Genomic DNA, 17026 nt, shown 5'->3' on the forward strand with positions numbered 1-17026 from the left:
AGGCACTGTATGTAGCTGTTATTCAATGTGTTTCTATGGGATAATAGCAGTAAGGCCAAAATCAATGCTTCATCAAATAACTGGTTTATATATTTGTTTCATAACATAAGGGTTCCTCAAACTCAAATAGCTAAATTAACCTTGGTATGACCATCTTAAAACAATTCCATATGTTAGACTCTAGATCAGGAGTGTCAAATTCATTCAACAGAGGGTTGAGTGTCTGTGTGTTTTATTTTTTTCCTTTCGATTAAGACCTAGACAAACAGGTGAGGGGAGTTCCTTACTAATTAGTGACCTTAATTCATTGCTTAAGTACAATTGTGGAGCGAAAAAACGCAGACACTCGGCCCTCGGTGGAATGAGTTTTACACATGTGCTCTAGAGGGAGGAGCTTCATGGAGTACCTCTTGCAGACCGACACATAGTGCTAATACTTAATGTATTATGTAGGCTACACTTACATGTACAACATTTTATATGCATTATTATAATCATCCACTTTACCACAAAAGCTTGACGTGAAGGGGCCTCAAACCCATGGTTACTATACCCCAAATACTCTGTCAACCGCCTTAATTGCCTACGCCACCTGTCAGCGAGGGTAATAACATGACAGTTATTTGACAAGACCACAAGGCTCTTCTACTTTTTATACAATGTACCCCTATTCCTTTATCTTTTTTTATGAATGCAACTGGATGAGCAAAAAAGTGTGATTTTCTCATATGCGAAAGCATGCCTTTGAATTTTTTCTAACCATTCTGTTATTTTCACAGTAAATAATTGTAAAATCAACAGTATCATACTGTATAAACTGAATACAGGATATTACCATAATTACGTTGCATTGTAGGAAAATATTAAACGTCCAGGAAATATTAGATTTATTTTGGACGTTACCGTAATATTTTATGCATTTTGGGCTTTACTGTAACATATGCTACATAAAATACAGTAGCAGTCCACTTAGTGTATATGTGAATTTTCAAAATAGAATGCCACGCAAAGAACATAAGGTCAACAAAATCAAAGCACATTCTCTGAAGTAAGAGGGGAAAGTTTTTTTTCTGCATTTCGAAATGGCTTTTAATTCCACCCCACAGAATACAGTATCATACAGTATTTTTGGAACGTGAAAAACCTTTTAACCATGCTTAAATCGTTGTTGTTGTTTTGACAGTATTATATAATTATTATATTATTTAATAATTATTATTATTATAATTATATAATAAAACAAACAGTAAAGTACCATAGAAATAATTTACAGTAAATAGGCCTACACAGTAAATGATACCATATATTCCAAATAAACTTTAGTATAGTAGTACATTACTGTAACGGCACAGCATTATGGGAATGGCAACTGCCAACTTTTCAAACAATTCTGAGTGATATGATTGAGCGACATCAAGGTCTAAATTGAACCAACCAAACAATGCAGGTACAATATATATATGATTTACAAAATTAATTACACTGAATATTACACCATTGTGAAAAACTGTGATTTCTATGGTACATTTTATTTATTTATCAACAATAAATTACTGCGAAGCACTATATTACAGCATACTGTAAATCCACCCGATAGAATACAGTACCATATTTTTGGAGTGACAATTTTTTTTTGCTGCTAGTGGTTCCATTGTATTGTTGTTTCTGGCTCATTAATATGTTTTGAGGTGTACCTTGTAAGACACTAATTTGTGGCACCCGTTAATGAGAGTGCTGCACCTATTTAACTGATATGTGGTAATAGTGCCCCGACAATAGGGGACAGATGGGAGTGGCAGCAAGTCACAAACCTTTAATGGTTGAGTATTTGTCATGTCCTTTGGTCTGTTTTGCCCTGTAGCTAAGATTGTTTATCTTAGTGACAAGCTAGCTAAGTTTTTTTTATTTGATTTATTTAGCCATTATTTTACCAGGTAAGTTGACGGAGAACACATTCTCATTTGCAGCAACGACCTGGGGAATAGTTACATGGGAGAGGAGGGGGATGAATGAGCCAATTGTAAACTGGGGATTATTAAGTGACCGTGATGGTTTGAGGGCCAGATTGGGAATTTAGCCAGGACACCGGGGTTAACACCCCTACACTTACGATAAGTGCCATGGGATCTTTAATGACCTCAGAGAGTAAGGACACCCGTTTAACTTCCCTTCCGAAACACAGCATCCTACACAGGGCAGTGTCCCCGATCACTGCCCTGGGGCATTGGGATATTTTTAGACCAGAGGAAAAAGTGCCTCCTACTGGCCCTCCAACACCACTTCCAGCAGCATCTGGTGTCCCATCCAGGGACTGACCAGGACCAACCCTGCGTAGCTTCAGAAGCAAGCCAGCAGTGATATGCAGGTTGGGAGGACTGGAGTTGGGAAAACACAAACATATGCTGCTGGCAAGTGACTGCTATAACAATAGAAATAATATAACAATGGAAATACAATCCTCAACAACGGAAGGCAGAGGAGGCGGGATCGGGTGGGACCATTCTAGCCAATGAGAGGGAAGATGTGCGTGTGAACAACAGGCCATAGAGATAGATAGAGGACTCATCTTTGTACCTGTGCCATTATAGTGTCTGGGACAGCATGGGCAGCGGCATTGAGGATATCTCCAGTTTGAAGTATTCCATTTTCTTGTTCTTCATTTGCTGATTGCTCCCAATTTATAGGAATCCACACCAAGTTGACTACTTTAAAATGGTGGAAGCCCTCAATGGCAATGTCCATGCTAAAACAGATTATATCCATAATGAGTCCCCTATCTAGCTCTATGACAACAGGCACGACTCCGATATAAAGTTGTTTTTCTTTCTAAATTGATTAAATGCCACGAGACCTCTTATATCAGTGAATTAATAATAATCTAACCATAATGAAACTTCTAATTGATCAAATAAGCGTCACGTAACATATTAGCAATACAATTTTTGTTGACCAAATTCTACACTCTTTCATTGACCTATATACAAAAATTACTCAGTTCGTGAAATTATTTTCATAGACATATTTTGGGTGGAGTAAAACCTCTCGCTTCACCTCTTCTTCTCTGCCTGTAGTCACTGCCAGTTTTGAAGCCTTCTTTAGCCCTCGAAGAGTTGATTCAGGTGAGTTTGTAAGGGGCTACAGAAAAAGGTGTGCTGTTGAGGGTACTCGAGGACTGGAGTTGAGAAACATTGCTATAGAAGTCCAAGTGATATAAAATGCCAAAATGTGGTATTTTATATCACTCGTGACTTCTTGTTAGAGGCCTTAACAAAGACTTCCAAACTGGCATTCATTGATATGCTGTAATATGTAAACACATGACTTTCAACTGTAGCAGCCAAGCTGCTTGCACTAATCCAATGTAATTACAGTAAAATACTGCAACATACAAACCCCACCTCCCCTCAAGGAATGTAATTCATTCATTCATTCATTACAATTACCATAAACATATTACAGTATGTAATAGTATTGGATACTTTAAAGTATGGTACACTAGTAACGGTCTGCCTGTAAGTTACTGTAGAAACAACAGGAAATGGTTAATAGTGTAGCTAGTAGCCTAGTAAGGATGCATCATGCAATATTGGGACACTACACTTTACAGACGAAGTGGAACAAAAGTAAACCTTGAACTTGGTTTTTGCATTTTGAGACTGAGAAAGGTTTAAACTTAAACTTTTACTATTTTTGCAAGTATGGATTCATAAACTTTTCATTGGCGCACAGAAACACAATCAACAATTGAAGTAAGGAAAGCTGAATACAATGGAGGAACGCAACTGACATGGAATTTACAGTATAGTCCTAAATCCATACCAACGCAAGCTCTATAATGGAAGGTCACATAGTTGGAAATTACTCAAGAGTAACCCAAAGTTACGTAGAAGTAACACAACTTAATTCTACCCATCTCTGCATGTCCACAATATTGTAAAAAGTCATTTTGTTTTTCTTTATCGTGTACAGTGCAAAAGTATTCATTCCCCTTGATGTTTTCCCTATTTTGTTGCATTACAACCTGGAATTTAAATTTATTTTTATTTGGATTTTATGTAGTGGACATACACAAAATAGTGGTGAGGTGAAATAAAAAAAAATACTTGTTTAATTATTTATTTTTATTTTTAAATGTGGAAAATTTGTGCGTGCTTATGTATTCACCACCTTTTCTATGAAGCCCCTAAATACAATCTGGTGCAACCAATTACCTTCAGAAGTCACATAATTAGTTAAATAAAGTCCACCTGTGTGAGATTTAAGTGTCACATGATCTCAGTGTACATACACCTGTTCTGAAAGGCCCCAGAGTCTGAACCACCACCAAGCAAGTGGAACCACCAAGCAAGCAGCACAATGAAGACCAAGGAGCTCTCCAAACAGGTCATAAACAAGGTTGTGGAGAAGTACAGATCAGGGTTTGGTTCTAAAAAGATATCAGAAACTTTGAACATCCCACGGAGCACCATCAAATCCATTAATAAAAAATGGAAAGAATATGACACCACAACAAACCTGCCATGACAGGGCCACCCACCAAAACTCACAGACCAGGCAAGGAGGGCATTAATCAGAGAGGCAACAACGAGACCAAAGATAACCCTGAAGGAGCTGCAAAGCTCCACAGCGGAGATTGGAGTACCTGTCCATAGGACCACTTTAAGCCATACACTCCAGCTGGGCTTTACGGAAGAGTGGCCAGAAAAAAGCCATTTCTGAAAGAAAAAAATAAGCAAACACATTTGGTGTTCGCCAACAGGCATGTTGGAGACTCATGGAAGAAGGTACTCTGGTCAGATGAGACTAAAATGTATATTTTTGGCCATCAAGGAAAACATTATGTCTGGTGCAAAATCAGCACCTCTCATCATCCCGAGGTTACCATCCCCACAGTGAAGCATGGTGGTGAGAGCATCATGCTGTAGGGATGTTTTTCATCGGCAAGGACTGGGAAACTGGTCAGAATTGAAGGAATGATGGATGGCGCTAAATACAGAGATATTCTTGAGCGAAACCCTTTTCAGTCTTCCAGAGATTTGAGACTGGGATGGAGGTTAACCTTCCAGCAGGACAATGACCATAAGCATTTTGCTAAAGCAACACTCAAGTTGTTTAAGGGGAAACTGTTAATGTCTTGGAATGGCCTAGTCAAAACTCAGACCTGAATCCAATTGAGAATCTGTGGTATCAAGATTGTTGTACACCAGTGGAATCCATCCAACTTGAAGGAGCTGGAGCAGTTTTGCCTTGAAGAATGGGCAAAAATCCCAGTGGCTTGATGTGCCAAGCTTATAGGGACATACCTCAAGAGACTTGCAGCTGTAATTGCTGCAAAAGGTGGCTCTACAAAGTATTAACTTGGGGGGGGTGAATAGTTATGCACGCTCAAGTTTTTTGTCTTATTTCTTGTTTGTTTTTTCAATAAAAAAAAAATTGCATCTTCAAAGTGGTAGGCATGTTGTACAAATCAAATGATACAAATCCCCCCAAAAATGTTTTCATTCCAGGTTGTAAGTGCTTATTTTAGTGCATATGGTTTTGCTCTTCCTGACCATGGCCAGAGTGTTTAGGTTTACTCACTCACCGCTCTAAAATATGCCAATTTAACAATCTTCTAAGGTAATGATACCCACTTCCCTAGAGAGATGCTTGTTCTAGGTCCCAAGAAACAAAGAGATCTTCTGTTGAATCTGACAATTAATGTTCATGGTTGTACAGTTGTCTCAAATAAAACTGTGAATGACCTTGGCGTTAATCTGGACATTGATCTCTCTTTTGATGAACATATCAAGACTGTTTCAAGTACAGCTTTTTCCATCTATGTAACATTGCAAAAATCAGAAACTTTCTGCCCAAAAATGATGCAGAAAAATGTATCCATGCTTTTGTCACTTCTAGGTTAGACTACTGCAATGTTCTACTTTCCGGCTACCTGGGTAAAGCACTAAATAAAATTTAGTTAGTGCTAACCACGGCTGCCAAATCTTGACTAGAACCAAAATATATGATCATATTACTCCAGTGCTAGCCTCTCTACATTGGTTTTCTGTTAAGGCAAGGGCTGATTTCAAGGTTTTACTGCTAACCTACAAAGCATTACATGGGCTTGCTCCTACCTATTTTTCCAATTTGGTCCTTTCGTACATACCTACACGCTACGGTCACAAGACGCAGGCCTCCTTACTGTCCCTAGAATTTCTAAGCAAACAGCTGGAGGCGGGGCTTTCTCCTTTTGAGCTCCATTTTTATGGAATGGTCTGCCTACCCATGTGAGAGACGCAGACTCTGTCTCAACCTTTAAGTCTTTATTGAAGACTCATTTCTTCAGTTGGTCCTATGATTGAGTGTAATCTGGCCCAGGAGTGTGAAGGTGAACAGAAAGGCTCTGGAGCAACGAATCACCCTTGCTGTCTCTGCCTGGACGGTTCCCCTATCTCCACCGAGATTCTCTGTCTCTAACCCTACTACAGGGGCTGAGTCACTGGCTTACTAGTGCTCTTACATGCCGTCCCTAGGAGGGGTGCATCATTTGAGTGGGTTAAGTCACTAACGTGATCTTCCTGTCCGGGTTGACGCCCCACCCTTGGGTTGTGCCGTGGCGGAGATCTTTGTGGGCTATACTCGGCCTTGTCTCAGGATGGTAAGTTGGTGGTTGAAGATATCCCTCTAGTGGTGTGGGGGCTGTGCTTATGAAAAGTGGGTGGGGTTATATCCTGCCTGGTTGGCCCTGTCCGGGGGTATCGTCGGACGGGGCCACAGTGTCTCCCTCCTGCCTCAGCCTCCAGTATTTATGCTGCAGTAGTTTATGTATCGGGGGGCTAGGGTCAGCCTGTTATATCTGGAGTATTTCTCCTGTCTTATCCGGTGTCTTGTGAATTAAAGTGTGCTCCTCTCTAATTCTTTCTTTCTTTCTCTCTCGGAGGACCTGAGCCCTAGGACCATGCATCAGGACTACTTGGCATGATGACTCCTTGCTGTCCCTAGTCCACCTGACCGTGCCGCTGCTCCAGTTTCAGCTGTTCTGCCTGTGGCTATGGAACCCTGACCTGTTCACTGGACATGCTACCTGTTTCAGACCTGCTGATTTCAACTCTCTAGAGATAGCAGGATCAGTAGAGATACTCTGAATGATCGTTTTTGAAAAGACAACTGACATTAACTCCTGAGGTGCTGATCTGTTGCACCCTCGTCATCCACTGTGATTATTATTATTCGACCCTGCTGGTCATCTATTAACATTTGAACATCTTGACCATGTTCTGTTATAATCTCCACCCAGTACAGCCAGAAGAGGACTGGTCACCCCTCATAGCCTGGTTCCTCTCTGGGTTTCTTCCTAGGTTCAGGCCTTTCTAGGGAGTTTTCCCTAGCCACCGTGCTTCTACACCGGCATTGCTTGCTGTTTGGGGTTTTAGGCTGGGTTTCTGTACAGCACTATGTTTATATTTTTTTATTTAACCAGGTAGGCTAGTTGAGAACAAGTTCTCATTTGCAACTGCGACCTGGCCAAGATAAAACATAGCAGTGTGAACAGACAACACAGAGTTACACATGGAGTAAACAATAAACAAGTCAATAACACAGTAGAAAAAAAGAGAGTCTATATACATTATGTGCAAAAGGCATGAGGAGGTAGGCAAATAATTACAATTTTGCAGATTAACACTGGAGTGATAAATTATCAGATGGTCATGTACAGGTTGAGATATTGGTGTGCAAAAGAAAAGTAAATAAATAAAAACAGTATGGGGATGAGGTAGGTAAAATTGGGTGGGCTATTTACCGATAGACTATGTACAGCTGCAGCGATCGGTTAGCTGCTCAGATAGCAGATGATAGAAGTTGGTGAGGGAGATAAAAGTCTCCAACTTCAGCGATTTTTGCAATCTGTTCCAGTCACAGGCAGCAGAGAACTGGAATGAAAGACAGACAAATGAGGTGTTGGCTTTAGGGATGATCAGCGAGATACACCTGCTGGAGCGCGTGCTACGGGTGGGTGTTGCCATCGTGACCAGTGAACTGAGATAAGGCGGAGCTTTACCTAGCATGGACTTGTAGATGACCTGGAACCAGTGGGTCTGGCGACGACTATGTAGCGAGGGCCAGCCGACTAGAGCATACAGGTCGCAGTGGTGGGTGGTATAAGGTGCTTTAGTGACAAAACGGATGGCACTGTGATAAACTGCATCCAGTTTGCTGAGTAGAGTGTTGGAAGCTATTTTGTAGATGACGTCGCCGAAGTCGAGGATCGGTAGGATAGTCAGTTTTACTAGGGTAAGTTTGGCAGCGTGAGTGAAGGAGGCTTTGTTGCGGAATAGAAAGCTGACTCTAGATTTGATTTTCGATTGGAGATGTTTGATATGAGTCTGGAAGGAGAGTTAACAGTCTAGCCAGACACCTAGGTACTTATAGATGTCCACATATTCAAGGTCGGAACCATCCAGGGTGGTGATACTAGTCAGGCGTGCGTGCGGGTGCAGGCAGCGAACGGTTGAAAAGCATGCATTTGGTTTTACTAGCGTTTAAGAGCAGTTGGAGGCCACGGAAGGAGTGTTGTATGGCATTGAAGCTCGTTTGGAGGTTAGATAGCACAGTGTCCAAGGACGGGCCGGAAGTATATAGAATGGTGTCGTCTGCGTAGAGGTGGATCAGGGAATCGCCCGCAACAAGAGCAACATCATTGATATATACAGAGAAAAGAGTCGGCCCGAGAATTGAACCCTGTGGCACCCCCATAGAGACTGCCAGAGGACCGGACAGCATGCCCTCCGATTTGACACAGTGAACTCTGTCTGCAAAGTAGTTGGTGAACCAGGCAAGGCAGTCATCAGAAAAACCGAGGCTACTGAGTCTGTCGATAAGAATATGGTGATTGACAGAGTCGAAAGCCTTGGCAAGGTCGACGAAGACGGCTGCACAGTACTGTCTTTTATCTATGGCCGTTATGATATCGTTTAGTACCTTGAGCGTGGTTGAGGTGCACCCGTGACTGGCTCGGAAACCAGATTGCACAGCGGAGAAGGTACGGTGTGATTCGAGATGGTCAGTGACCTGTTTGTTGACTTGGCTTTCGAAGACCTTAGATAGGCAGGGCAGGATGGATATAGGTCTGTAACAGTTTGGGTCCAGGGTGTCTCCCCCTTTGTAGAGGGGGATGACTGCGGCAGCTTTCCAATCCTTGGGGATCTCAGACGATATGAAAGAGAGGTTGAACAGGCTGGTAATAGGGGTTGCGACAATGGCGGCGGACAGTTTCAGAAATAGAGGGTCCAGATTGTCAAGCCCAGCTGATTTGTACGGGTCCAGGTTTTGCAGCTCTTTCAGAACATCTGCTATCTGGATTTAGGTAAAGGATAACCTTGGGAGACTTGGGTGAGTAGCTTGGGGGAGGAGCCATTGGCCGAGGTTGGAGTAGCCAGGAGGAAGGCATGGCCAGCCGTTGAGAAATGCTTGTTGAAGTTTTCGATAATCATGGATTTATCGGTGGTGACCGTGTTACCTAGTCTCAGTGCAGTGGGCAGCTGGGAGGAGGTGCTCTTGTTCTCCATGGACTTCACAGTGTCCCAGAACTTTTTGGAGTTGGAGCTACAGGATGCAAATTTCTGCCTGAAGAAGCTGGCCTTAGCTTTCCTGACTGACTGCGTGTATTGGTTCCTGACTTCCCTGAACAGTTGCATATTGTGGGGAATATTCGATGCTATTGCAGTCCGCCACAGGATGTTTTTGTGCTGGTCGAGGGCAGTCAGGTCTGGAGTGAACCAAGGGCTATATCTGTTCTTAGTTCTGCATTTTTTGAACAGAGCATGCTTATCTAAAATGGTGAGGAAGTTACTTTTAAAGAATGACCAGGCATCCTCAACTGACGGGATGAGGTCAATGTCCTTCCAGGATACCCGGGCCAGGTCGATTAGAAAGGCAGAAGTGACAGAAGTGTTTTAGGGAGCGTTTGACAGTGATGAGGGGTGGTCGTTTGACAGCGGCTCCTTAGCGGATACAGGCAATGAGGCAGTGATCGCTGAGATCCTGGTTGAAGACGGCGGAGGTGTATTTGGAGGGCCAGGTGGTCAGGATGACGTCTATGAGGGTGCCCTTGTTTACAGATTTAGGGTTGTATCTGGTGGGTTCCTTTATGATTTGTGTGAGATTGAGGGCATCAAGCTTAGATTGTAGGACTGCCGGGGTGTTAACCATATCCCAGTTTAACAGAACAAACTCTGAAGCTAGATGGGGGGCGATCAATTCACAAATGGTGTCCAGGGCACAGCTGGGAGCTGAGGGGGGTCGGTAGCAGGCGGCAACAGTGAGAGACTTATTTCTGGAGAGAGTAATTTTTAAGATTAGTAGTTCGAACTGTTTGGGTATGGACCTGGAAAGTATGACATTACTTTGCAGGCTATCTCTGCAGTAGACTGCAACTCCTCCCCCTTTGGCAGTTCTATCTTGACGGAAAATGTTATAGTTGGGTATGGAAATCTCAGAATTTTTGGTGGCCTTACTGAGCCAGGATTCAGTCACGGCAAGGACATCAGGGTTAGCAGAGTGTGCTAAAGCAGTGAGTAAAACAAACTTAGGGAGGAGGCTTCTGATGTTGACATGCATGAAACCAAGGCTTTTTCGATCACAGAAGTCAACAAATGAGGGTGCCTGGGGACGTGCAGGGCCTGGGTTTACCTCCACATCACCCGCGGAACAGAGGAGGAGTAGTATGAGGGTGCGGCTAAAGGCTATCAAAACTGGTCGCCTAGAGCATTGGGGACAAAGAATAAAAGGAGCAGTTTTCTGGGCATGGTAGAATAAATTCAGGGCATAATGTGCAGACAGGGGTATGGTGGGGTGCGGGTACAGCGGAGGTAAGCCCAGGCACTGGGTGATGATGAGAGAGGTTGTATCTCTGGACATGCTGGTTGTAAAGAGTGAGGTCACCGCATGCGTGGGAGGTGGGATAAAGGGAGTATCAGGGGTATGAAGAGTGGAACTAGGGGCTCCATTGTAAACTAAAACAATGATAACTAACCTGAACAACAGTATACAAGGCATATTGACATTTGAGAGAGACATACAGCAAGGCATATAGTAATCACATGTGTTGAATTGGGAGAGCTAGCTAAACCAGTAGGTGAGACAACAACAGCTAATCAGCTAGCACAACAACAGCAGGTAAAATGGCGTTGACTAGGCAGGGAGGGTCGGATTAACTACACACAGAGCCTGAGTGCGGCTGGGGCCGACAGATAAAACATTAACAAGCAGAATGGAGTACCGTGATTAATGGACAGTCCAGCATGCATCAGCTATGTAGCCAAGTGATCAGTGTTCAGGGGGCAGCGGTGGATGGGGCAGGGAAGCTCGACTGGCGAGTATTATCCAGGTTAAAAAAACTGGCTGGCTGTGCAGAAGGTAAAAGCCGCTAGCAGTGGCTAACAATAACTAAACAGCTTGTAGCTAGTTAGCTGGTTAGCTTCTGGAGGTTCTTGAATGTGTTCTAAAAATAAAAAATAATAGCGATTCCGTATCACATTGGGTGAGGCAGGTTACCGGGAGGTATAATTGAATTAAAAATCGAAAAGAGATTGAAAGTAAATATGGGTCCAGTGAGTGGTTGGGCTGGCTGGGGACGCGGCGATTCAGACAGTTAGCAGGTCTGTGCTAACAAGCTAACAGTTAGTAGGCCGGGGCTAAACAAGCTAGCAGTTAGCAGACAGGGGCTGATCAAGCTAGCAGTTAGCAGGCCGAATTAGCAAGCAAGCAGATAGCAAGGGCTAGAAAGTTAGCCTTTGGGGGGACGTCGCGATGGGGTTAAGTCTGTTTATGCCTCTTCATGCGGTGACATCGATAGACCGGTCGTGGGTCCTGATATTGTAGCCCAGGAGTATGCTTCGGTGGTAGCACAGGAGCTCTGGCCAGGCTAGCTACAAGCTTAGTGGATGGAAACGCTCGCCAGGAGTAATCATCCGGGGTTGCGGTTAGCTAGTTAGCTAGTTGTGAAGATCCAGATGAGAATGTTCCGTTTGCGGTGGGAATCCGGGGATAAAAATAATTAAAATAATAGGTCCATTATGCTCTGGTTAGAGTCGCGTTGTTCGAACTGGCGAGAGCTTTCCGAGCTAAAGGTTAGCTGATGACCGGTTAGCTGATGACCGCTAGCAATGGTTTGCTGACTGATAACTGGTAGTTAGCTGGTAGTTAGCTAGCTTCAGTTGAGGGGTTCCGGATCCGAAGTAAATATAAATACTTTAGGAAAAAAAGCAGATCTACGCTACATTGGGTGAGGCGGGTTGTAGGAGAGTATTTATATGTTGAGGTTTAGCGAAATGTTTTCAAAAATATGCGAAGAAAAATATGTTTAAAAAAAAGAACACGATATATACGATATATACAAGTGACACGACACGACAAGACGTCTGACTGCTACGCCATCTTGGAATAATTGACATCAGCTGATGTAAGAAGGGCTTTATAAATACATTTTATTTTATTTGAGTAGTCATGGTATTTGTGCCTTTTAACTTGTCACGGAACCTGATACCTTGTATTCGAACCAATACTGAAGATCTGCCAATTTACTACTGGAGAATATAGGAGACCTTATGTCTTATACCAGTCTCATGCTTCAAATATCACTGTTGTTGACAACACATATGAACAACACATATGAATTCATCACAGTGCAATGTAAGCCAGTCTGTGAAACAAAACTGTCTTTTTGTTTCTGACATGCATAGTACCAATCACATGTAATCCCCAATTTACAGAGAATATCTCTTCCTGACAAATTTACACTACAACATGCAGAACATTAATTGTTGTTTAATGCATGTTTTATCAATTATACAGGTGGGGGCATTGTGAGTAACTCTTTCATGGTCATTCCACATTGCTGATTGATTCATTTGACATGGGAGGTTTGGACGTGGATGTGAATTTATGACAGACATTGCAGCGCCATTATCTACTAGAAAATCTATTGACTCACCATTGACATAAAGACAAACCATTTGTTCCTCACAGGGGTTTGAAAAAAATCTTTAAATGCTGTCAAAGGCCATCAACTGTCTCTACCTCGCGTCAGTCCATATGTGGGTTGTAAAAGGGTTGTTTTCGGTGGAGGACTGGTTTTCCAACCTCCCGCTGTCCTCTATTTGGTAGTTTAGTTTCGACATGCTCTGGCATTTCTTGGTTTCCTCAAACCTTTCTAATTCATTTCTACATTCTGCTAATACAATTTCACTCAATGTGCCTTTTAATAGAACATCTGCTACTTTGTGCCAGAACGGTCCCTGTTCCAGAATGTCCCTGCCCCATTCATCTGCCATTACCTTCACTGGTCCAATCAACCAATCAGGCAGGCAAAGTTCTCCCTTACTGCTTTTGGCTCACATTGTGAAACTCCACTATTTAGTATATTTTTCTTTTACAATTCTATACATTTTTTTCTTCAGGATTTTATCCTGGAACACTTTCATCGGGACTTTTATCCTTTATCCTATGTCCTTTTATCTCTTCGTAACCCATGGTATATTACTTCAGGACATTGTCCTGGTATCTCTATAGTACCTCATGATCTTATTCTGGAATTACTTTCATCAGGACTCTGTCCTGGTATCTATAATACGCGTGACCTGTTCCTAGAACAGGACTTTCTAAAAGTAAACTTTTCGCAATTGGAAGGTTGTGTTTAAGAAAATCAGTCTCACCGTTAATGTATCTTATCTGTCCGGAATGACGTATCCAATCACTGACACTCAGGTCCAAGGCGGGGTCCTCTCTGCTCTGTTTTAGTCGGAGTGTCGGGTACCGTGAGCCACGTAACGTGAGCCGCGCAGTTTAACCTCGGGTCTCCTGGGAAAAATCATCAAGCGGAGATAGCATCCCACCGCTGTCACCAAATTGTTGAGATAATTCTAATCAAAGGGGGAGAGAGACTGCAAATTATTTCAAACAACACTTTATTATAAGATTTGCAAAAATGGAGAATCAACTATCCACTCAACAGTGCATAGTTGAAAAGCCCAACGAACAGTGTCGGTTCTCAGCTTTTATAGAGAAGCACATCCTTTTTGTATATGTGGCAGTCAGTAGATGGTGTGTAAAATGCAATTATTTGTGTGTGCAGATTTAAGATAGCACGAGGTTGATAGCCCAAGGGCTCAACAGCGTAACTTCATTAACAACAACAAATACTATAATGTGCTACTTTCTGCAAGTTTCCATACATGTGACTTTCTGTAGATAGTAAACCCACTGGATGTCACATGCTGAGGTCGCACCCAAACTGACCTTAGCTATACGTCCAGTCTTATGAAGTCCCAAAGACAAGTTTGGATCAGGTTAGAAAAACAGTAGCATGTAACAAGAGGCAATTCTTTAAACAGTAAAACATGGATAGTATGATTAATTATGTAATTTTCCATGACAGAAGCTCAATGGCGCTGGCATAGGGCCGATGTGAAGGAAGCGAGGTGGATCGAACCCACAGTCCAGTCAACAGTGAGATTGCGTCTCTGGAGCCATGAAAACCCCAACACAACGGGTACCTGAGGGGATTCGATAAGTAGAAACTGGATTGACTTGCTGTGGTTGCCTGACACTCACAGGTTGATAGGAACCGCGTTGTGGGTGACTGCCAATGGGAATGGAGAGGGGTTGAGTGGGGATTCTCAGCTCAGACACCAGGATAGCATCCATAAAACTCTCATCAGCCCCAGAATCAATGAGTACCCGGAGAGATTTGGCCCGGTCACAGCACAGCAGGATGGCATGGAGAGGGACACGAGTAAGGGGAGAGTGGATATTCTCCTTAATGCTCACCAGCCTACTCACACCTCCTGAGGAGTCGGGTCTTTTTACAGGACTGGTATAAATGTAATGACTTGTAGTCCTACAATACAGACAGCTCTTGGTGTTAAGTCTGTGTACGTTCAGCAGGAGACAATCTAGCTCTGCCAAGTTGCATAGGCTCCGGAGAAGGCGAGTCGGCAGACCTCGGTAGTTCCCGGGGAACTCGGGTAACCTCGGATTCTCTCAGCAATGTAGATACAGAGGACTCCCGGGATATCTCGGAGGTGAGGTGGGATCCATGGACGAGCGATGGTGAGTGGGAACAGACCTCCTCTCCCTCCTCCGTTCCCGTAGTTGCCCATCAATCCAGATGGTCAAGGTGATGAGAGAGTTGAGAAAGATGGGAAGATCCCGGGCAGCTCACCTCCTCTGATAACCCGTGAAGGAATGTGTCGAACAGGGCTTCTGGGTTCCAGGAACTCTCAGCGGCCAACGTGCAGAAATCGACCGCATAGTCTGCCACACTAAGGGAGTGTTGGCATAGCCGCAGTAGCTTTCTAGCTGCCTCTCCCCAGGACAACAGAGAATCAAACACTTTCTTCACCTCCGCCATGAACTCCTCTAGACTGAAACATACCATGGCTTGTTGCTCCCACACCGCAGTATCCCAGGCGAGAGCCCTCCCAGACATCAGTGTTATAAGGTGCTCTACCTTCGAGTGGTCCAAAGGAAAAGAAGAGGGCTGTAGCTCGAAGATGAGTGAGCACTGGGAGAGAAACGTCCAACAGGTCCCTGAATCTCCAGCGAAGCGTTCCGGAGGAGCTATGCGGGGTTCTCGGGGAGCCGAGGTGGGCTAGGGGATGTGCTGCTGACAGCGGGGTTACTGAGAAGCTGGGAGGTTAAGGTAGTGGCTGGCTGTCTAAAGACAATCCGCAGACTTGCTCCAGCACAGTATGAAAAGCACGGTTGTGGCGTTCCGCCAAGGTCTGGAATCTCCTTGTGTCTTCCAATGGGTGGCTCCGTGGGAGGAGATGGCTTTGCGGAGCTGGTCTGAGTCTTCTGGATCAGTCATGGCCAGTTCGTACTATCAGAACTCAGGATAAGGCACAGATGCAGACAGTTCGAATCCCGGATGTTTATTACAAAACAGGGGGCAGGCAAATGACAGGTCAAGGGCAGGCAGAGGCCAGTAATCCAAGGCAGTGTCAGTAAGGTACAGAACAGCAGGCAATCTCAGGGTCAGGGCAGGCAGAATGGTTGAAACCAGGAGGACTTAAAAACCGCAACTATAGAAACTTGAAAACGGGAAAAACCCCTGGTAGGACTTGACGGGACAAGTCCTTGCTTGTTTTTAATACTCTGATCGACAACACTGTTTGTGATAACTGCAGTTGTTTCTAATCTTCAATTGTATCTGTAACTTGTGACACTTTGTCTTTTGTGTGTATTTTCTATTTTTCTGTAATATTTTAGGGACATGCTGCTATTTCCCTATTTTACCTTCTTGCCAAGTCGCCCTCGCAAAATAGGTTTTCAACCTCAATGGGTTTTAAACAAAAATAAAAACAGACGAACTGGCAAAAGACAAGCAGAAAACGCAGGTATAAATATATAGGATATAACGGGGGACAAATGGGAGACACCTGGTTGGGGAACCACCTGGTTGGGGGTAGAGACAGGACATGTGAAACAGATCAGGATGTGACAGAATGTATTTTTTTATCAATGTCTATTAGACAGGTGTGAATTTGGCAAGATGGTTATATCTTATTCATCAACCACATTGATTTAAGCATGCTCAACTCTATACACTATTGGTGTCATGTCGAGATACAGAAATTCAAATACCTGCAAATGATCCCTAAAGCCAAAACTCAGTATGAGTTTCAAGATGTAACATTGATCTGCTGGTCACCATTCATTCCCCATAATCAATTGGGTGGTTCAAGCCCTGAATGCTGATTGGCTGACATCTGTGGTATATCAGACTGTATACCATGGGTATGACCAAATATTTAACTGCTCTAATTACGTTAGTAAACAGTTTATAATAGCAATAAAGCACCTCGGGGGGTTTGTGGTATATGGCCAATATACCACGGCTAAGGGCCGTTTCCAGGCACTCCTCGTTACGCCGGGCCGTGGTATATTGGCCGTATACCACAACCCCCCGAGGTGCTTTCTTGCTATTATAAACTGGTTATACCCTGATGAAGACAGCGTGGCTGTCGAAACGCTGGTAATTACA

The sequence above is a fragment of the Oncorhynchus masou genome, chromosome 15 (assembly GCF_036934945.1).
Source record: "Oncorhynchus masou masou isolate Uvic2021 chromosome 15, UVic_Omas_1.1, whole genome shotgun sequence".
In the NCBI taxonomy this organism is placed as follows: domain Eukaryota; kingdom Metazoa; phylum Chordata; class Actinopteri; order Salmoniformes; family Salmonidae; genus Oncorhynchus; species Oncorhynchus masou.